We start from the raw sequence: 17,547 nt of genomic DNA, 5'->3' as shown, positions 1-17,547 counted from the left end.
GAGGGCTGCCAAGGGAGGCCCAGATCTAGCAAGGCAGATTCCAGGAGCTGGGAAGACTTAGAAACACTTCTCTTTGATCTGATGCTCTGGCTTCTGGACCCACGGGGCCGCATTCCTGCCCCTGTGGCCCTGCCGGGTGGCCCCATGCTCAAGACTTGGAAGGGCAGTCATACTGCTCAGGCTGAGCGGTCACCATCTGAGGTTTGTCTTGAGGGCCATTCTTGGGTATTCTTGAAGATCTGGACCCACAGCCACATGCTCTATTGCCTGGCCATGTAGGAGCTAGAACGTATGGTATCCCTTTTTCATTTCACCTCTTCTTTCCAGTCACCTGGAGTCGTACGTGGCAATGCTGCTGGCGTCATCCCGTTTCTACCCCTGGCTCCTGTTGAGGTGGTTGGTTAAGACCATGAGTCCCATCTGTTCTCAGTGCAATGGTTGTTCAGCCGCATGCTTAGCACTTTCAGAACGGACTCTTGTCATATGGAGAGACAGAATTTTCCAGAGCTCTAAGTTCTAGATTCATTTCTGCATTACCTCATTCTTTAGTTCATCTCCAGCCTCCTAGGTTTAACACTAAGCAGTCAGCAAGTCTCAGCCACACCTCCAGTGCTTTACTTGGCAGATATCCTCTGCCAGGTAATGTGTCACTCCCTACTGCCGCTTGTCACAAAACACTACAGTTAAGACAACTTCTATGCTACTTTATAGCAAAGATCTTTCCTCTAGTTTCTTTTTTTCCCCTATAGTTTCAATAACATATTTGCAATAGCCATCTGAGACCAGAATGGCCTATAACATCCGTATTTCTAGCATAGCATGCACCTCAAAACTTTTTTAGCCTATACCCATTATTCAATTCCAAAGCGACTTCCACAGCTAAGGTTATTCACTACAGCAGCACAACGCAGGCCCAGAACAGTGCCGTCACGTCTGCACGCCCCTTAGGCTGCCCCATTTTATAGGAGCGTTTTCTTCCACTGAATACAAGGGTGCTGTTCCATACCCTCTGAAAGGGGGCTTAAAAGACAAATTTTTATTATTATTCATATTTCCATATTTTATTGAAAATAAATACTTTCCATGAGCTTTTTGAAGTGTTGTCAACTAATAGCTCTGAGATCCATCCATATTGTATGCGTGTCACATGTTCCTCTGTCATTATGAATGGTTTTCAATGTTAAATATCGCAATGTTTTTATCCATTGACCCACTAAAAAATGTTTGACTTATTTCTAGATTTTGGTTTTTATGAATAAACATTTGTATATAGAGTTTTACATCAATGTTTCCCTTTGTAAAACAGCCACACTAGGCCTGGCACAGTAGCCTTGCAGCTAAAGTCCTCGCTTTGCATGTGCTGGGATACCATATGGGCACTGGTTCTAATCCCAGCATCCCTGCTTGCCATCCAGCTCCCTGCTTGTGACCTGGGAAGGCAGCAGAGGACGGCCCAGCACCTTGAGACCCTGCACCTTCATGGAAGACCCGGAAGAAGCTCCTGGCTCCTGTCTTAGGATCGGCTCAGCACTGGCCATTGCAGTCACTTGGGGAGTGAATCATCAGATGGAAGATCTTCCTCTCTGTCTCTGCTCCTCTCTGGATATCTAATTCTCCAATAAAAATAAAATAAATAAATATTAAAAAAATTTTTTTTAAAAAGTTCATCTATAGGGCTGGTTAGGTAGTATAGTAGGTTAATCCTCTGTCTTCAATGCCAGCACCCCTTATGGGAGCTGGTTCTAGTCCCAGCTGCTCTACTACCAATGCAGCTCCCTGCTAATGCACCTGGAAAAGCAGCGGAGGATGGCCCAAGAGCCTGGGCCCCTGCAGACGCATGGGGAATCTGAAACAAGCTCCTGGCTCCTGGCCCCGACTGGCCCAGCTCTGGCTGTTGTAGGCCTTTGGGGAGTGAACCAGCGGTTGGAAGATCTTTCACTCTGTGTGTCTCCTTCTCTCTATATAAATCTACCTTTGAAATAAAAATGTTGAAAAAAAAACTTGCAAAAAAGTTCGTCCGTATTGTGAAATATGTCATTATTTAATTTCTTTTAAAAAAATCTTTCATTTTTTTTGTGGTAAAAATTAAATTGACCTTCTGAACCCTTTTAGCATGTATAGTCCAGGAGTGTGGGATCGCTGTGTGGTGGGTCTGCCCATCTGAAGGGTGACATCCGTTGAGCATCGACACCCCCAGCCCGCCCCTCTTCTGCCTGCTCCCACGAGTGTGGCTGCTTTTTTTTTTTTTTTAGATTTATTTTTATTGGAAAGTCAGATATACAGCGAGGAGGAGAGGCAGAGAGGAAGATCTTCCATCTGCTGACTCACTCCCCGGAGCTATGCCAATCTGAAGCCAGGAGCCTATAGTCTCCTCCGGGTCTCCCACACGGGTGCAGGTTCCAAGGCTTTGGGCTGTCCTCGACTGCTTTCCCAGGCCACAAGCAGGGAGCTGGATGGGAAGCGGGACCACTGGGATTAGAGCCGGCACCCATATGGGATCCCAGTGCACTCAAGGCAAGGAACTTAGCTGCTAGGCTACGGCACAGGCCCCCTACTTCTTTGCTAAATTTTAAATAAGGTTGTTTGTGTTTTCATTGTTGATAGTACTAAGTTGTAGTGTTTGTATGTTTTTGAGATTAACCTCTTGCAGGATAAATAATTTTAAAACATTTTTCATTCCTAGGCTGACTTCAGTAAAGTCCCACTGGTCTCTGCCTTCCTTTGGCCCTGTGTTTCTGTATCATGTCCATGAAATTCTTGCCACGTCCAAGGTCAAGGCTTCCCCCTGTATTTTCTTCTTTTTTTTTTTTTGTAAAGATTTTATTTTTATTATTTTTTCATTGGAAAGGCAGATATACAGAGAGGAGAGACAGAGAGGAAGGTCTTCCGTCCGATGACCCACTCCCCAAGTGAGCGCAACGGGCCGATACTATGCCGAGCCGAAGCCAGGAGCCTCTTCCAGGTCTCCCACGCGGGTGCAGGTTCCCAAAGCTTTGGGCCGTCCTCGACTGCTTTCCCAGGCCACAGGCAGGGAGCTGGAAGGGAAGCGGGGCTGCCGGGATTAGAACCGGCGCCCATATGGGATCCCGGGCGTGCAAGGCGAGGACCTTTAACCACTTGCGCCACCGCGCCGGGCCCTGTATTTTCTTCTAATTTCAATTTTTGTATTTTGTTCTCGGATCCATTTTGAGTGAAGTTTTTGTGTGTTATAAGGAAGGATCCGACTTTATCCCTTAGCACGTGGGTACCCAGTTCTCCCAGCACTGTTTGCTGGGGAGAGTCTCCCTGCCCCAGTAGTCGCCTTGGCCCCACTACTGGAGTTCATTTTGTTACACATAGGATGCTCTATTTCTAGGCCTTCTTCCTCCTTGTTCTTTTCATTCTTCCAGATTTGCATCTGCACAGAAGCTGGCTAATTCTGGTCACGTCAAAAGACTCAGAATCCCAATTTGTCCTATTTCATTGTCAAGTTTAATTGCTTTGTTCCATGTTGTCAAAAATATCCTCGTAATGAATAGCCTCTGCCTTTGTACTTGATAAATAATCTGTGAAGAACTTGTTTTGCAACCACACTTGACCTTGCCAGAATCAATCATCACATTAGTGCTTCAAGATGACGTTTTCTAATCCTGTTATCTCTTCTACTCTTAGTAGCTGGTGTTCTTGCAAAAAGAGAGGAATAGGGTCCAGCGCAGTAGCCTGGTGGCAAAGGTCCTCGCCTTACACACATCAGGATCCCCTATGGGCGCCAGTTTTAATTCTGGCAGCCCTGCTTTTCATCCAGCTCCCTGCTTGTGGCCTGGGAAAGCAGTCGAGGACGGCCCAAGGCCTTGGGACCCTGCACCCGTGTAGGAGACCCGGAAGAGGTTCAGGGCTCCTAGCTTCAGATTGGCTCAGCTCTGACTGTTGCAGCTGCTTGGGGAGTGAATCTGTCTCTCCTCCTCTTTATATATCTGATTTTCCAATAATAAATAAATAAATCTTTAAAAAAAAGAAGGGGGGGGCTTTCTGTATCTATCTCCCGCCCATTTTTTAATAGTTTTATTTATTTGTATTTGATAGGAAGTTCTACAGAAATATAAGAAAAGACACAGAGAGAGGATTTCCACCTGCTGGCTTGCTCCCTAAATAGTCACAGTGGCAGGAGCTGGGTCAGTCTGAAGTGGGGAGCCGGGAGTCAAGAGTTTCTTCAGGGACCCAAGCACCTGAGCCACCCTTCACTGCATTCCAGGCATGTTAGCAGCAAACCAGATCTGAAGTGGAGCAACGAGCAACAGGGACGCGAACCTCCACCCATATGGGATGCCTGAGCTTGCAGGCAGAGGGTTAGCTGTGCTACATATGACCACACCAGCCTCGCTGTCCGTTTCATTTCATTTCATTTTTATGATTTTGCAGTTGATTAAAGTGGGAAGGGTTGAAGATTACAGGCAAGTGAGTCAGACCATTGTTTCCAAATTTTCTTTTACTTCTTTGCAGTATCCGAGGGAAGTGGGGAGATATGGGGAGAAGCCACACCAAGCTTCGCGATCACCTCAGTGCCCTGGGTGGGGAACGGCCACACAGTGTCATCCCAGGGTCCCCGATATGGAGCTTGCTCAAGTGATTTCAATAGTTCTGAAATGCTGTCAAGTTCGCCAATCCAAGGAAGGCCCGTTGGCTGACACAGTCCATCTCAGAGTCTGTTCGCTCAGAAATTCGCTGTCATGTTTCACTGGGGTGATGAACCAGCTTGTTCTGCCCTCCTCTGCTTTGGTATCAGATGTCCTTCACAGCCTCCAGTGGTCTGAAATATCCTCCGTGTGCTTCTGGGCACGCTGCCTACTGCTCCATTAAAGCATTGAGGAAACCCAGTTTTGACATGTGCACTCTCTTGGAAGACCACCGGTCCTGTTAGTCTCCACATGGTTGGAGTTGTAAGTCCAGTGGTTTAGTTGGAGGGATCCTCACAGAAATCTCATCTGAGGTGATCTCAGACCTATCTATGTGTGTGCTCCTGCATGGGGTCCAGATCATCCCGTCACCCGCATCAGCCTACGTCCACGCGGGTAATTGTTAGATCAGATCTATCTCCATCCCAATTTCATATGCAAATCAGTGGGTGCTGCAGCCCAGCCCAGTGCCCTCACATACACCACCAGGAGCTGCAGCCCAGTCAGAGCGACCCCCAATAACTCCAGCTAGGCTGGCCCCCCAGCTCTGGTTTCTGTGTTTGCCAGCATGTGCAGGGGACTGGTCTCCCATTCAGCTCTCACATTCAGAGTTGACTAGCCCCACTTTCAAGAACTTTATTTTTTCATAAAATTGGTTTTAAAGATTTATTTCTTTAGAAAGGCAGATTTTACAGAGAGAAGACAGAAGAGAGATCTTCTATCTGCTGGTTTACTCCCAAAGTGGCCTCAATGGTCAGAGTTGAGCTGATCCAAAGCCAGAGGTTAGGAACTTCCTCCAGGTCTCCCATATGGGTGCAGGGCTCGAGACTTGGGGCCATCCTCTCTCTACTGCTTTCCCAGGTCATAAACAGGGAGATCAGCCAGGACCTGAACCAGTGCCCATGGGGATGTCAGCATCCCAGGCAGAGGCACAGCGTGCTATGACACTGTGCTAGCCCAATGAATCATTCTTATTTTGTTGGTGGTGTAGTACTGGACTCTTCCAAGCTTGAACAATAAAAAGAAATTAAAAATATTCTTGCCACTTTGAAAAATGATTTGGCACTTTCCTATAATGGTGCCCACTGACCCAGCAGGCTGACTAATGGCTGTTTTCCCAAGAAAAATGAAAACGTATGTCATGAAAACACTGGCTCATGCATGGTAGTGCTGCCCACGTAGCCCAAGCCGGAAACAGCCAGAGAGGCCAACAGCAAGAAAACAAGTGCAAATTATGGTACAGTCACAAAACCACAAACCAAGCTACTGCCTGACCCATGGAGGAAGTTCAGAAACATCACGTTCAGTGGGAGAAGTGCTCTGCTTCCACGTAGACAGAGCTCTAGAGAAAACCAACCGGTCAATAGTGGCAGAAAAGGGCAGAGGACTACCCAGAAGGGGACACAGAGGCGTGTCCGGGGCGATGACAACGTTCTGATGCTGTTCCTCACAGCTCATCAGCCAGGATCTAGGTAGGCAATGTCTGTCAGATTGTTCCTAATACACGTATATAAATGAATATGTATGCGACCTTCGTCTTTTGTGTTCAAAAAGAAATTTGAAAGGAAAGATACTAGTAGTTGCCCTGGAAGGCCTTGGTGAGAACTGAGTCCATGTTTGTGGCAAAGCGCAGCCACGGGAGCGGCGCGCCCTGTACTTCCCGTCAGCGTCAGCAGGTGGCAGTGGTGCAGCGGTCATCCGTCTGGCGGGGCGCTGGGTTCCTCGTGTTCTATTAATCCTCTGGAGCAAACACTGCCTCTCTCTGCTGTGTGACCCACCGGGCTTGGTTAGGAGCCGCTGCTATCTGTTAGGGCGCACATGTGGCACCATTGCAGGTGCCTAACGGACCCTTGGGTAAGGGACCGTGTCTAAGGCGCTGTAGAAAGCTGGGTAGAGCCATACGGAAATGCAAGCCTCTCCCAGAACAGGAGGCATGGGCACAGCACAGCTCCTTGGCGAGGGTTTGGCAGAGCAGGCACGATTTCCCTCCAGCAGTCCCTCGCCTCCCGAGAGGCTCACCTGCATGGCTTTCCCTTTCCTTGTTACCCCTCGTCCCCAGGCCTGGGTGACACTCATTAATGCTTGCCCGACATCAGGCACTGCCCTAACTGCTAAGCCTCGGTGGCATTATTTCTGCTTTAGGAGGGAAAGCTTATCAAACTCGCAGTGCTTCGGATGAAGCAGCAGATAACGGGAGCTCCGTGATGTTCCAGTGCTGGGCGGGGCGGTAGGTGCCATAGCCTTAGCGGTAGGACTTCAGGGCACACCCCCACCAGGGGGATCTGGGCTAACCAGGCTGCTCCTGCCACACCCCTGGCCTAGCCACTGAGCAAGATGTAGAATGTATATTTTGGCAAACATCTGCATGCTATATTTTGCTGTTGGTTCCTTGAGAGCGCCTGCGTGGCTTCACAGACCAATGGTTTGTTTCATTTTGTTTCTTCAGGCCAATGTTTATCTTGCTATTATAGCCCGCATGCATGCCGCAACACCCGAGCTAGGACCTGCAACTTAATGGCTTCCAAAGACAGTTGTACAGGTAGAAGCCCTGTCTAAGTTGGAGAAAATAACAAGAAAAATGCCGACATTTTCCCGTCGTGCCTCAGCATGTCTTTGGGCCCTGATCTTGTCCGTGGCGCCAATCACTTGGACTGCTTCTGTGTTTGAGGCAGCAGCGTGGCTGAATTGCATCCAGTCACCCTTGTCTGCTGCGTGGCGTGAATGCGCAATGGGTGCTAAGTGCAGGTTTGGGGAAATGAGTGGCCTGTTGAGTTCTTGGCAAAGCACACCTGAAATTATGCCTAGCCCTCTAATTCTAGCTCACCTCATTATGTGGGCTGTGCTGTTTCCTGCTGGGCTAATTGTTTTTGAAAGACACACTTTGCTGAGGGATGATGACGCGTCACCTTCTGAGCCCTGCTTTTATTGTTCAGAAGTACACCTTTCTCCAGGGTTTCTGATAAGGACTGCAAATCATCGCTCCTCATTCCAACTTGACGCACATACACACACATAACTATTCCTTTCCCTTTTCCATAAACACCTGTGCTTGGCTCCAGATAACCACTGCTGGCACTGCCGTTGTGTAGTCCTGCAGCTCCTGAACGGAGCCCACATGGAACCAGGAGCCACCACACCAGCCCACTGTGCTGTTCCCCGATGTATACAGGTATTACCATAGTAACCAGCAGAGATGGGCTTAAGCCTGGCAGAGGCAGGACCTGGGGTGGGAATCTCCATGTGTCAGGAGCCAGGAAGGACGGACCCCTCTTGGATGGTGGCCTAGGCAGGGGACTGAGGGTGTCTCTCAGGACTCCCATCACAACATGAGAGGCTTTAAAAAAAAAAAAAGATTATTTGAAAGGCAGAGTTAGAGAGAATCTTCCATCTGTTGTTTTACTCCCCAGATGGCTACAATGACTGTGGCTGGAGCAAGCTAAAGCCACGAGCTTCTTCTGGCTCTCCCATATGGGAGCAGGTGCCCGAGCTCCTAGTAAACCCTCTGCTGCCTACCCAGACACGTTAGCGGGGAGCTGGATAGGAAGTGGAGCAGCCAGGCCTTGAACCAGGGCCCATTTGGAATGCTCCCCGTCATTAGCCCTGATGAGGGGCATTGGGTTGAAGCTCTTTCTGGCTGTTTGTGGAGGTGACCCTTGAACCCTCCAGGCTGTTCTGTCCCCAGCCAGGCTTTCACAGTGCTCTGAGCCACAGCCCAGTGAGCATACTCGGTGTTCTTTCTGGGACATGGCCTTGCTGCTGGGAAGCACTGTCACGTGGGGAGGAGGGACAGATGCCACATCACCCCGTCGGAGGAGAGGTGGGAGTCCAGCCTGAGCGGTGCAGTTGAAAGCTTTGCTAATGGAGAAGTAAGAAAGGGCCCTGGGGTCAGGGAACAGCATGTTCAAAGGGCAGGGAGGGGGCATGAAAGGCCATGGCAAGCTGGGACGGAGCGCTGTGGCAGATGGCCCTGGAGATAGTGGTTGGTGCCAGGATGTGCAAAGTGTGACCAAGGATTGGCGTGATGGCATCTCAGGCTAACCCTTTACTCCTAGTGCCATCGTCCCCTATGGGCACCAGTTCCAGTCCTGGCTTCTCCACTTCCAATCCTGCTCCCTGCAAATGTACCAGGGAAGGCAGCAGAGGGTGACTCAAGGCCCTGGGCCCTCTCCCCTGTGCAGAGCTCCTGGGCTCTGGTTTCAGTCTGGCCCAGTCCTGGCAATTGTGGCCATTTGGGGAGTGAACCAATGAATGGAGGCTCTCTCTTTCTGTCTTTCCTTCTCTCTGTGTGTCTTTCAAATAGAAAGAAATCTTTAAGAAGAAAGAAAAATCTGGCCAGTGTGCAAAGAGAACTTGAAGATGCCGGATCCCTGAGCTGTGGTGGGTTGGGGTGGCCTGGGTTCTGCTCCCAGGACCACTTCACTCCTGGTTTCAGTATCTTCCTCTGACAAGAGTTTGTTCTCACTCTGACCCGTGTTGGTGCTGGTGGATGTAGTGAAAGCAAAACTTTCTTTCTTCCCACTGAGGGTCCTGGCTTGAAATTCTTGAGCCAGATGACAGTAACAGCCCGACGTAATGTAAGGAGGACCTGATGTGGGAGCCTTTGTGGCAAAATGAAGACAAAATAACTTGGCAAAACCCCTCTGTGAACAGCAGAGACGGTGGCGGTGGGAGAGGTAGCCATGTGCCGAGGCTACGGGCAGATACAGCTCCTTCCACATGCTCTGTGTGCACAGGGGTCTCTGGGCTGTGACGGGTCCCTGTAAGCACGGTTCCCTTCTCCCATAAGGAGAGAAAACTCCTGTGGGATTTTCATCTCTGGTTGTCAGGGAGATTGGAATATCTCTCTTGCACCTGCTGTTTTTCAAGTTGTCTTTAGTTCACGCTAATGCCTACGCCAAGACGGCATTGCGTTGGGTTTTAAGATCTGTTCGTTTGCTCGTCTGAAAGGTAGAGCGAGAGTGAAAACAAGAGAGGAGAGAGATTGTCCTTCCATTTGCTAGTTCCTTGCCATATTAGCCAAATGAAACCAGGAGCCTGGAATTCCAACTGGGTCTCCCTTGTGGGTGGCAGGGCCCAAGCGCTCAGACCACCTTCAGGCTGCTGTTCCAGGGGTATTAGAGGCTGGATGGGAACTAGAGCAGCTGAGACTGGAGCTGTTGCTAACTAGGGATGCCAGTATTACAGGTGAGGTCTAACCCACTGTGCCACAGCATGGGTCCCAAGGTGACATATTTGGGAACAGCATATTCTGCTACATTTCATCAAGATTGGTAGTTTTTTTGGGGGCGGGGGCAGGGAGAGGAGAGGACAGGGTGTTGGGTGTGGAAGCTGTGCCAAGATTCGGGGAACCAGACTGATGAAGGCACAGTCCTAGGGTCCCCAGCTCTACTAGCTAGGCCAAGCTTTGGCCAGGAAGTGACTCACTCTATTTCCACAGCAGAATTAGCCATATGGCCCCAACCCAGCCACCATGGAGCAGCCTTTTCCAGCAGCCAGGAGTGGTGAAGGGGACAGAGTTTGGTGCATGGGGAGCATGGATGTGGTCCTGGTGGTCTATAGACATATAGGACCAAACTTGATGGTGGGGGCACCAAGTATTCCTTTGGAGAATGTTAAGTATTCAGAGAATGTTCTTTGGGAAAGGGGTGCAGGCAGAACTGGAGCGTTGGGTTCCCAGCCAGCAGAGCCCGGGGCCACTCCGGGGCGTAGCTGGTGCTGCTTGCTGAGTGCCAGGGATTTTATGCCAGTGAGGGAGGGGCCCAGCTGCTCTCCTCTCCTCCCCCACCGGAAACCATGGCCACTGAGCCCAGTCTGGCCCTGAAGTCCACACGGCATGCTGAGTTGAGCAGGGCAGTTCTGCCTGCAGGGGTGTAGACACATGCGGCTGCCAGCACTCTAGGCTCTTTCTCCCTGGCCCTGCCTCTGCATTCTTTGTCATCCTCGGCTCCCCAGCTGCCTGCTGCCTGCCGGGACCTGTGTTTACTTGCCGGGAACCTCTGTCTCTGCCGAGCCAGTTCTTGCTGGCTCCAGGCCGCAGCCACCCCTGCATGTCAGGCTTCTAGCCGCGGCGGAAGGTTTGCCACTCAGGAGCATGACACTTAACTTCCCGCCTCCTCTGTGGCCCCTGTCTGCCGACGTCCTTAACCCCAGCTCTTCCCTGCCTGATTCTTCCCACCCGCCATCCCTGGTGACCCCCACCTGGTCACACCCTCTTCTCCAGGGCCTGCTCTTTGTCTGCACCTGTGTGTTTCCCATTAGGTACACCTTCTGGCCACTCTGGAGCAAGCCCATGGCAGATCTCCCGCACGTGCGTGGTCCTCCAGCCCCTCCGTTAAAGCCAGCCTCCCAGTTTCACATCCTTTCTCTAGTGGAATCCACAGCTAAAGAGCCTGCCCCCTCCCGTGCCCTGCCCCCGGCCAACAACACCTCTGCCCACTTTATCTCAGGCCCTGCCTAGCAGAGGCAACTGTTTTCCTTTATTTTTAAGATTTATTTTTTATTGGAAAGGCAGATCTATAGAGAAGAGAGACAGAGAGATCATCCAGCTGTTGAATTCACTCCCCAGGTGGCCACAACAGCCGGAGCAGAGCCAATCTCTGAAGTCAGGAGCCAAGAGCTTCTTCTGGGTTTCCCACACAGTTGCGTGGTCCCAAGGTGCCAAGATCTAGAAAAGGAGGAAGCCCTCTCTGGCTTCTGTGTTTTCCGTCCAGAATTCAAGTGTGAAAGCTGAACGTCTGGGGTGCCAGCACTGGGTGGGGGCAGGGTTTGCTTGGTGATTAGGTCCTGAGGCCCCCTTCCCTATGAATGGATGCATCAGGCCCTTGGGACATGACTTGCCCCAAATGGTATAGAGGGAGGGGTGCCCTTCTCCACCCACCTGCCATCCCCTGCCAGAGGGGGTTGCTGAGTCTATTCTGTGGGTGAAGGTGCGCCTGGTTAGGGCAGCACCTGCACCTACAACTGGAACCTCCCAGTCTCCAGAACAGTGAGGAGTGGGTTCTACACTCTTTACTCTGACTCTGTCCCTAGGGAGAGGGAGGCAGGGCAGGCACCGGGGCAGCAAGTAGCAATGCAGGAAGGGGAGGGGCTTGGCAGGTGCTTGTGGCAACTGCTCATACCTAATGTCTGACATAAGATGACCAACAGCCTGTCCTTATGTCTTGCTTCTCACACAGTTCCGTTACTGGAGATTCGGGGCATAGGGCGGGGGGCAGGGAGTGGACAGGCAAGGGTGAGACCCTCCAGACCACAGGTTAGGGCTCCTCTGTCCCAAGGTCTCCCATAGAGGATGTGGCCAAGAGGAGGGGAGGGACGGCACAGCCCAAGGGGATGTGGACGGAGAGGAGGACCTGGAGACCCTTCCAGGCAGGAGTCCTGACTGTTACTTTTTTCTATCTGGTCTGATTGTGGGGCAGGGGGGATGGGGGTGTCCTGGGTAGGAATGGACCCCAATGTAGGGACTCGGGGAACTCTTCCTCTTCACAGTACTTGAGTGCTGTCCCACGTGCTGGACACGCATGGGACACCACATGAACAATACCAGGGGGCGTAAAACAGGAGCAGGAAGGAAAAGAGAAAGTGGAATGACGTGGGTTAAGTTGGACAAGCGAGAGCGGCAGGTTTGCACTTTCCTCAGGACCATGTGATGTACTTGCAAGTGTTTACTCTAATTGGGGCTGGGAGAGAGTAGAGGAAACCTACCGGTGGCCAGAGGGCAAGTGCAAGAGTCTGCGGCTAGGAAAACAGCCACGCCCTCTGGCCTGGCCACCAAGATGTTGAGTTGGTGCTCTTGGAACAAAGGCTCTGGCCATCAGATGTGCCCGGGAACCCCAGTGCAGCACTGCGGCTGGGTGCACGCAATGCCCACACACCCCTTTGCCCAGAGCCACAGGGCCTTGGCTGTTTTCCAGAGAGCTGAAGGACCCTGTTTCCCAGGCTGCCTATAGCACTGTGCAGTCTAACAACCAAATCCTGTCCAAAGTTCAAGGTCGGGGGCAACTTCTGGGAAGGCAGTTTAAAGGTAGTTTCTTCAACCAAGAGGGATGTGATGCTGGACCTCCAGCAGCCACTTTGCTCCATGAAGCAACCGTGAGTGGTTAGAAACTGTGTTAGGATGATGGATTAGAAAGAGAGAAGACCGGCCCAGTGGCATGGCCTAGCAGCTGAAATCCTCGCCTTGAATACACTGGGATTCCATATGGGTGCCAGTTCTAATCCCGGCGACCCCGCCTCCCATCCAGCTCCCTGCTTGTGGCCTGGGAAAGCAGTTAAGGATGGCTCAAAGTCTTGGGACCCTGCACCCAGGTAGAAGACCCGGAAGAGGCTCCTAGCTCCTGGCTTCGGATCGGCGCAGCACCAGCCATTGTGCTCACTTGGGGAGTGAATCATCAGACGGAAGATCTTCCTCTCTGTCTCTCCTCCTGTCTGTATATCTGACTTTCCAGTGAAAATAAATAAATCCAAAAAGAAAGAAAGAAAGAAAGAAAGAAAGAAAGAAAGAAAGAAAGAAAGAAAGAAAGAAAGAAAGAAAGAAAGAAAGAAAGAAAGAAAGAGAAAGAAAGAAAGGAAGGAAGAAAGAAAGAAAGAAAGAGAAGAGCATGGATCAGTGGCGCCCCAGGAGGCTGCCAGGCTGGGCCTGGGTGATCACCCTCCAGTCTTGTTGAAGAACGATCGTCTTTCTGTCTGGGTCTATCCACTGCTATTTTGAGTTTCTTGACATATTCAATTGAATCTAATCTTAAGCAGTATCTGACATGGAAAAACCCTTTATGAGACAGTCGGTCAGCAAAGCGAAGACAGTATGAAGCTTTATAATGAAGAACGTGACTGGATGCCAATTTCTGAAGCTGTCCTCTGAGGAGTGCTGTCTTGTGCTTATCCAGGGAAGTCCTGCTGGGAAGGGACTTTGCAGATACCGTTAATGCCGCTAATGAGCTGGCGTGCAGATATGGAGCTGATACAGTTTGGACATCATTCAAGGATGCTGGATCAGCCTGTGGCTAGCATGTGGGAGGCTTGCGCCCAGTGCAGCCCTGTTGAGAAATGGCGGTGCCTTTAAGGGGCAGGGCCTAGTTGGAGTTCAGTCTCAGTGTGGCCATGCTTTGGGGAGGGACTGACCCTGGACTCCAGAGAGAGCCAGGTGTTAGAGCAAGACCCCACCTCCCTGGACTCACTCTCCACTCACAGGAGCTCCCACCATGATGCCATTTGCTGTGAAGCTGCCCACCAATGGCCAGTCAAATGAGGTCATCTGATCCTAATTAATTTTCTCAGATCCTGAAACCACTAGCTGCCTCAACCCCTTGTCTCTCTACATGACCCAGCCTGGGGTATTTTGTTAGGCTAATGAGAAAATCTGCGAACCTAGAACCAAGCCTGGGCCGTGCAGGTGTCAGGGTGTGAGTGCTGGGGTTGCTGCTGAGAAGGACCTGAGGCACCTGGCGCTGCTGGGGGTCACAGCCACGTGGTCACAGGGACTCCCAGCAGCCTGGAGCAGCCTGGACTGTGGTCCTGCCCCAGATGACAGCCTGGAGAAGCAACCCACGTGCTGCTCACAGCCTCGGGTGACTCTGAGCAGAGGAACCAGCCAAGCCACCTGCCCTGCCCTCCCCCTTTCTGACCTTGGAACCAAAAGATGACAAACGGGTGTCGTTTGAAACCACTAAGCTTGGGTGTTTCGGCAACAACAGAAAATGAACACAGAAATATGAGCAACTCTTCTTGTTACACTTCTGGCAAAATCACAGGTAACTATGGCTAAAAATAAAATCATACGGAAGGAATTAGACCAAAGCCAATGAAACCCCATCCTGCCCAAGCAGCCTGCAGTCACATTTCCACCTTGGGATTCTTTCTTTTTCTTTATTTTTTCTGATGTTCTCCCCATAGTAATAGGCTGCTGCGCCTGCATCTAGAATTACAAGCATAAGAGTTTGCTTATTAGCCATCCCTTTTATAAGTTATTTCTTAGAAAGATTATTTTTTAATTGAAAAGTAGAATTGCAGAAAGAAGGAGAGACAGAGAGAGAAAACCTTCCATCTGTGGTTCACCCCTCAAATAATTGCAACAGCTGGAGCTGAACTCATCAGACCTGAAGCAGGAGCTTCTTCCTGGTCTCCCATACAGGTGCGGAATCCCAAGGTTTTGGGCCATACCGTAGTGCTTCCCCAGGCCATAAGCAGGGATCTGGATCAGAAGTGGAGCAGCCAGTATACGAATCGGCACCCATATGGGATGCTGGCAGTGCAGGCAGAAAATTAGCCTGCCACTGTGCCAACCCCTTCCCGAGCTCTTACACCAACATAGCCGTTTGCTGAATGAGTTCTGTGTTCACAGTTGGCCTGACTATTCCACATGGGCTGGGACTGCTTCTCCTTTTCCCATGTTTGACAACTTATACTGTTTACTAGGCACACATTTTTCTTTCCAGATGCTCCAACAGGCATTGAATCATTCTGGTTCTTGTGACTATGACAAAATATCTGAGAAAGATAACTTGATGAAAAGTAGGGAGTGGGCCAGTATCGTGTACTGGGGATACCTGCCTCTGCACTGGGGCCGACTGGTGGTTGAGGGGAGGGTCTCACAGCAGAGGCACTGCACCAGTCCCTGGCCTCCTGGGTTTCTTGCCGGCTCGTGCGCCACACTTGGGAGGTCTCTGCATCTGCAAATGCACTCACAGCAAGTGAAGGCTTCCCAAGGGGCTCCTCCCAGCTACCCCAGTCATCCGCTGCTTTCTGCCCCACACTGTCCATGATGCTGTACCCCTCTCTCATACACATCCACCTGAACCTGACTCTGGGCTGCTTATTCTTTTTTTTAAAGATTTATTTTTATTATTTTTTATTGGAAAGGCAGATACAAAGAGAGGAGAGACAGAGAGGAAGATCTTCCATCCGATGATTCACTCCCCAAGTGAGCGCAACGGCCAATGCTATGCCAAACCAAAGCCAGGAGCCTCTTCCAGGTCTCCCACGCGGGTGCAGGGTCCCAAAGCTTTGGGCTGTCCTCGACTGCTTTCCCAGGCCACAAGCAGGGAGCTGGAAGGGAAGCGGGGCTGCCGGGATAGAACCGGCGCCCATATGGGATCCCGGGGCGTGCAAGGTGAGGACCTTAACCACTGCGCCACCATGCTGGGCCCTGGGCTGCTTATTCTTAAGGTGAATGCTGCCTGCAAGGAGTGAGGAGTGGGTGGGGTGGGCATAAGGCTGGTCATGGCAGAAATGAATCCTGATATCCTCCCCACACAGGCAGGAACTACAGGGGTGCAGAAAGCTGGGGCACCCCTGCCCTCCTGGATGAGGGCTGTTCCTGTGAGGGAGCTTTAGGGTAGCCCTGGCTCCCGGGCTGGCACACCAGGAGTCCCACAAAGCTTGCACCCTTGACCTGGAGATTTGCATTTGCAGGTAGCTCCCGGGCCCCTCCTGGGGGGCACCTGGAGGGCCTTCGCCACATGCTTTGCTTCCTTGCCTAAGCTGTGGCCTCAGCAGCATGCTTCTGCTCTGCTCAGGTGGCAGCTCCCGTCCAGCCCCTCAAAAACCAATCCTGCCAAAATAGGTCGTGGGGATCTTCTGGGTTATCATAAAGAAAATAGGCCAGGAGTAGCTTTATTCCCGTTCCTCAATGGCTGGTTTTTCACCCAGTTTTCTGTGGTGCCTGATATTTTGGGGATCCACACCCCCACATTGTGACTCATTAGAGGGTGTGCCCAGACTTCACGCTTTGTTTCAGCGAGCAGAGGCTCAACCTGACACCTGTCCCAAGAGGACACTCGATTTGGAGCTGATCATTCACCAGGCAAAGGGGATACTTTTTACAGGTCACCCCAAAAGGGAATGCCTAGCTTTTTAAAGACACTCAGGCCAATCCCTTCCAGGGAACATCCTTAAGGGAATGCCACCTGGGTGTGCTTCTGAGAGGTCTGCTGGAGGCAGGGGCTCAGGAGTGCTTTGGACCTGCTGGGTATCAGGCATGCATGCTCTCCCCTGTGGTCTGTGGGAGGGACTGCCACATCCAGCCTGCCCCAGCCATCTAGGAAAGGGAAATGGTGATGGGAATGCATACTCAGGCAGCAGGCTTGTCCTCCAATCATCACACACCAGGCTTGGGTGGCCAGCTCCCTACCAGGCATGGATGGCATGGGTGGCTGAGGATGTACGGGAGATGAGACAAGATGGAGCCAGCTCTCTTGATTCCTTCTAGCGTGGAAGACCACAAGCCAATGCTGTCCTTTCCTGATCCTTCCTGGCCTTGCTTCGGACCCTCGGGAGGGCTCCTGTGCTCAGCCCGGCCTGGAGGCCAGCCCCTGTCCTACATCTCCTATCTGTTTCTAGAGGGAAGATCCCAGCTGCAGGCAGAACTGGGCTTGCTGGACAATGGCACTGGACTCTGGCTGCCCAAAACCTTTGACCCCTTGAGGCATTTGGCCTTGTACAAGCATCTAAGTTGCCTCCTTACGTGATTGCCATGCTATCCCAGCTAGCCCAGCTAACCCAGGATGATCTTGTGGTTTCCACCACCAGCTGGGAACCTGTTAGTGGGTTGCAGCTGTGCTCCTGCCTCTTTTCCCCTCCTGGGCTTGAACACCTCTTTCCAGTTGGCCAACATTCTTTCTGGTCCTCATTCTGCCACCAGCATATTGTACCTCTGGTAAGACTGAATTCCAGGGGCTGAGCAGACACAGGCTTGGAGACCCCAGGTTTTGGGGTTGGGTTTCCCATATAGCTGTTGTCCGCTAGTTCAGTCTTCTGGCTGCCAGTGAGTGGGCTTCTTAACTCTAAACCACAAAGCCCTCCAGAATAGGAAGTTTTGGATTTTATGTCCTGTGTCCTCTGGAGACAGAGTTGGGGCGGGGGGGGGCTCACTTTCTTAATGCAATGGAAGTTTTGTGCCTTT

Source organism: Ochotona curzoniae, unplaced genomic scaffold (assembly GCF_017591425.1).
Source record: "Ochotona curzoniae isolate NIBS_2020 unplaced genomic scaffold, NIBS_Ocur_1.0 contig_883, whole genome shotgun sequence".
Lineage (NCBI taxonomy): Eukaryota > Metazoa > Chordata > Mammalia > Lagomorpha > Ochotonidae > Ochotona > Ochotona curzoniae.
Note: the sequence above shows the minus strand (reverse complement) of the source record.